Below are 5,653 nucleotides of genomic sequence, written 5' to 3' on the forward strand. Positions count from 1 at the left end.
CTGAGTGTCTCATCGAAGTTTTCTGACCAATTTCCTGTAAGATATTGAAACAATTTTCTGGACAGATTAGCTACATTATGTCTGACTGGTATGGGTTTTGGAAAGGCAGATAATATGGTCCATCGTCGTTCCCCCGATATACTAGGAACCTGTATCCCTTGGATCAGCACAAGGGCTGTCATCAGAGTTTGGAGGATCCGCTTGGGTGTCACCTTCTAATATCGCGAGTCGTCGCGTCAGCCGCTCTGGTAGCCAAAACGGGTTGTCTTCTTCCTGTGGAAAGACACAAACCGCTCCCCTGGCTTTTATTAAAATAGAATCTGGACCTTTTCATTGTCCGGTCAAGATGTCTTTTTATTTGACCATCTCTTTTGGCCTGTCAGGCTCTAAAATATTGAGGGTAAAAAGTGTTAAAAGCTGTTCCTCCTTCATCAGTTAATTGTCAAGGGGAATTAGGACTTGTATCTCCCTTGAGAATATCCAACAGAGGTTTACGTTCTTCTATGGTAAGCTTAAGATGAGGTTTTAGCCAATTAATATCTGTTGTTAACAACTTTTGAGAATCATTAAAAGTAAACCATTTTTTGTATGTACACCTGCAAGCCAGAAGATGGCACTAAATCTCACTACAAATGGTTGTGAGCCACCATGTGGTTGCTGGGAATTGAACTCTTAATATTTTTAGTTGTGAGTCTAGCCTTTAACGGCAGAGTCATCTCTCTAGCCCCAATTATCTACTCTTATTGGAATTTTCTGTGTCACAATTGAATTCTCAGATATTGAAAAGATACTGCCTTTGAATCTTTTCTGGAGTAACAAGTACTCTAAAATCTTAAAGCTCATTGTACTAGAGCAAAGGCTTGCAGAAAAACTCTTTTAGAGAGATCAGCCAATAAAATATACAATGAATAACATACACTGAGAGATTTAAACGCTTTAACCTTTTGTATTAAAGCAACAACAAATTTTTTAAGGCCATTAATCATTTTTTGAGGCAAGCCTTTTTTAATGAATGGCTTCATGGGCTCTCAAAAATCACAAGCAATTTCACTTAATGTAAACTTCTCACCTTTACCAGGAGGTAAAGGAACTGTATAAAACAATCTTCTAAATCTATAATAATTTTATATGTATTTACTTGAATGGCAGCTGGAGTAGGCAAGTCAGGCTGTAGTGCCCCATTAGTTTTATAAATCTTAAATTTGAACTTTTTTTTGAATTAATTGAATAACCAACTCTTTTTAGCTGAGTGAAGTATCAGATAAAACCAAGCTGAAGGCAATTTTGTCCTCTAATAATTGTTAAATAGCCCCAGTATCTATCAATCTTTTAAAACCCCTTTTTCCTTCAATTATTAATTTAAGATTAGGTCTCTTGTTACTGATAAGACCTAATACACATCAGAGGAACCAAAGCCATTTTGTCTTCTATCACATTCAACAATTTTGGCCTGGCCCATAAGCTGTTTTGAATTTCTTTTGAGTCTGAGGCTGACACCTCTCTAAGGAACAAGCAAGGCAATAAACAAATTCTAGAAAACACCCTTTTTGAGGCGGGTAAGGACAAAAGGAATGTCTGAAATCCAAGCTTCTGCTTCATCCACTCTGTACAAAGTCTTGATTCAAATGTAAATGTTTTTAATCTTGGCCTATATCCTGAGGCCTGGCCCAAGGATTATCCTTCCTGTACCAAGGACAAGTTTCAGTCAAGTAACCTTGGTCACCTGACTATTGCTCAAGCCTCTGTTCCTGGGACAGTCACTTTAAAAACTATCTAAATTTCTACATTTAAAACACTCCCCATCCCTATGGCTCTGTGCAAGCTATGGCCAGACCCTGATTGTATGAGGGCACAATTTCATCACAAAGACGAATGTATCTGTGTAAGTCTGTCTTTGCTTGTATGGTCTGAGAGCTGTGTAGGCAGTTTAACCTGATTAACATTACATTGACCTTCTCTTACAAGCGTGTTTAGATCTCAGTCTACATTGTCTTAATTTAAATGTAAATGTTTTAAATCTCTAGCAGGCCAGCACTGTATCACAACTTGTTTTAAATATTTTTATTTAACTCTACCTGCTGTCCCCCCCTTCTATCACATGGGCGAATCAAAAAATTTTAAACTCAAGATTACAACTGCCAACTGTAGCCAATGGAATACTGGCAGTTTAACTAAATTTTTAAATTTCTTTTGTAACATTAGAGTATAACCATTAATTTTGAGAAGCAAAAGCAAAACCAATTTAAACAATCTATTTTCTCTAAAATCAACACCAAGTAGACTACCCCTATGTTACAAAGTTTTGCTGCCAATTTTTACATATAAATGCATGAAGCAGCTTTTACTATCTCATTGAAGAGATATTGATTTAAAATCTTACTTTTTATACACTTTGTTTTTGAATGACTCTAACCCTGAGTTAGTTTTACGCCACTTTTCGTTACCAAAGTTGTAAATTTCTAATCACACCCAATAATTTAAGCCAATAGTCTATAACCAAGACATGTAGAACGTTTTTATACTTTTAAAACCAATCAGAAACAACAATGAAGTGGCTATATATCTTATTTTTAGATCAAACAAAATTTGTTGCTTTTTCTAGCTGTAATTTCAAGAGAAAAGCACCTTGTCACAGATTTTTCTAAGACAAAACAACTCTTAGCTTCTTTATAAAACCAAAAATGCTGCTGATCTCTTTTAAAAGCAGCTTATGCCAACTTCAATTCCTGAAAAGGCTTTTTTAGCTCAGCTCAACTCTTAGCTACAGGTGTAGGGTAGCTGATCAGCTTCTGCTGTGTAAATTAAGACTGTCTTTGAAACAAAGTTAAACTAGCCCAAAGGTTGTATCAAGCAGTTTTAACTATCTTTCCTTTTGAACATGTAACAAACACAGAACATTTAGACAACGAAACAAAAAGCAAACACAAACACGTGGACATTGGCGCGCCAAGGACAGACAACAAAGAAGGACATCTAAGAGCTACAGAGAATTTCAGGACATCTCCCGAATTCTCTGTTTCTAGATGAACTCTGAAATAGCCTTTTCATTCTTTTTTGTTGACACAGCTCAGAGAGAAGACACCTGTATTTTTAAAACCCTTTCTCTCTCTCTCATATTCAAGATGTAACTTTTCATCTTGTTCATTGGAGATGTAGCAGGCAGCTATTGTAACACTTCAATACCCTGCTTTCTAGTTTTCTAATTCTTTTTAACCCTGCTCTTTCCACCTGAAGCAGCTTTTAGACTGCAGGCAATGTTTGTTTAGAATTTTTCTGACCTATGTTTTGTTGTCACCTCCTAGGCAAAATCGGCACTGGGTCAATATCTCATTCACCTAGACTGTATCCCCCGAAACACTCTTCTTGCAAACACAGCCTCCAAATAACCATCACTAGCGCCAGCACTCGATCTCGCGGTGGCGGCCGTTTATCTGGCTGGCATCTTTCCTCCTCATCTATCTCTTCATCTGAGTCTTCTGCCTCAGAGGAAGTTAGCCCCTCCGACTCAGAGGCATCAAGCCCCAAAACTTCCTTTACCGGATAAAGAGGTTTCTTTTCTGGGGCCTTTTCTCCTTTTCTACGTTCCTCTCCCAGGGCGTCCTTTCCCTCATCTTTCGCTTCCTTGGACTGTGTGTCTTTGGAAGGGTTTTTTTTCTTAGACATGCCTTTTTTTCTTTTTTCTTTCTGAGCTCCCTTTTTTTTCTGAACTCTTAAGCGCTTCTTTCCCTCTGTTTCTGACATGCTGGCCTGCAATCTGTCTACCACTCCCTGGGCCGCCGCTACAGTTGAGCGGCTTCTCTCATCCTGCAAAACCAGAAGGAGGAGGATGAGCACTGCCTGGGGAGGGAGACGAAATAAATCAAGTCCAAACATATCTCTCAGAGATTTTTACCTTGTTCTACGGTTCTGGATCTGCTCCACGCGTGGAGGGTCTTCTTAAACAGCGCCGGCGATGGCGGATTCTCCCGGGTTTCTCGGCACCAACTGTGGGACGCGCGTGTAATCGTCTCGCCAGCAAGAACGCACACGCACACACATCAGGATCCTTCCGTAGGAACACGTTTATTCCCAAAAAACAAAATGGTGGAAGAAGACGCTCAGACCCCGGAAGGCACTGCTTATATACCCTTAGAGCGGTGTATTCACCTCTGATTGGCTGCTTACTCGTTGCGCGCCAAAACGCCGTGGGATGGGCTTTAACTTTGGCGGGCTTTTACCATGGCACATGCTCAATTTACTTGTTTACTAGGAAGAATCCCGGAAGCCAGCGCCATGTTCCAATGGCGGATTTTGCCAGCACCTGCCGCGGCTTCCTACAGGAAGAAAAGCCCTTTAGGGCTAGATCACTATTGATTCAATTCCTGTCAATACCCAGAATATCAGTTACTTTGGTGCAGCTGTGGGATAGTAAGAAGCAAATGGGTCAAACTTATGGATTCTGTGTTTGCAATACTCTGTCTGGAAAATGGCACCATATCCATGTTGGTGCTGACACAAGTTTCTCCATACTCGGAAGCCCATGGCCACCACATCCACAGATTTCAATAAAAAAACCAACTATCTTATCCCTGAGACCTGTGAGACCATAGACTTGCTACTTGAATATATCAAGTTGGCAACAGAAATTTTAATAGGACAAAAATTAGCTCATTGAACCATTATCTAAGCCAGCAGTTCTCAGTCAAAGCCCATCCCCAGTGACACACTTCCTCTAACAAGGGCAAATTCTCCTGATCTGTTCCTTTCTCCATATCCTTTCAAATAGTGCCACTCGCTGGTGACTAAGCATTAACATCTATGAGCCTATGTGGTCCATCCTTATTCAAGCCACCACACACATACATTTTTTTTTTCAAGACAGGGTTTCTCTTTATTGCCCTAGCTGTCCTGGAACTCACTCTGTAGACCAGGCTGGCCTCGAACTCAGAAATCCACCTGCCTCTGCCTCCCAAGTGCTGGGACTAAAGGCACCACCACTGCCCGGCTCTTTCCATAAAATTTGATGTCAGAACTCCTAAGCATGTGTCACAGTATAGATCCAAAGTTGGTGCTTGTTATGGTTTTAATATTTATGTGTTCAAAAATCTTATGTTGAAATAATCCCAGTGTGAGCCATTTCAGAAGAGCGTTCCAGCATCACAAGTGAACAAGCATTCTCTAAGACTCACCTTACTCATCTCCAAGTGATTCTGTATCCATTCAAGTTGACAATGAAGAACAGCCATCGCAAGTCCACCCTTGTTAACCTGACACCCAAGGGCCCTCTTTAAACATAGCATCTTGAACCTCTGGGTCATCTCATAATGCAAAAACATGTCAGTCCATCTCCCTCTGTCCATAGTCTTAGCAGAACTAATACTGTTCAAAGCCAGCCAGCCTGGGGCTAGAGAGATGGTTCAGCAGTTAGGGGCAAGTATTGACTCCTTCAGAGGTCCTAAGTGCTATTCTCAGCATTCATATCAGGTCGCTCTCAATCGGCCGTGACTCCAGCTCTAGGGGAACAGATGCCTCTGGCCTCCATGCTACCTACACACAAACACAGATAAACACTTACACATGCAGTTAAAAAGGAAACATTCTCTAAAGGCAGCCAGGCCGTCCTCACATACTTCTCTCTCCATTCTTCTCTCATCTCTATCTAAGCTCGGACTGG

Source organism: Grammomys surdaster, unplaced genomic scaffold (assembly GCF_004785775.1).
Source record: "Grammomys surdaster isolate TR1022 unplaced genomic scaffold, NIH_TR_1.0 125808, whole genome shotgun sequence".
NCBI classification, from domain to species: domain Eukaryota; kingdom Metazoa; phylum Chordata; class Mammalia; order Rodentia; family Muridae; genus Grammomys; species Grammomys surdaster.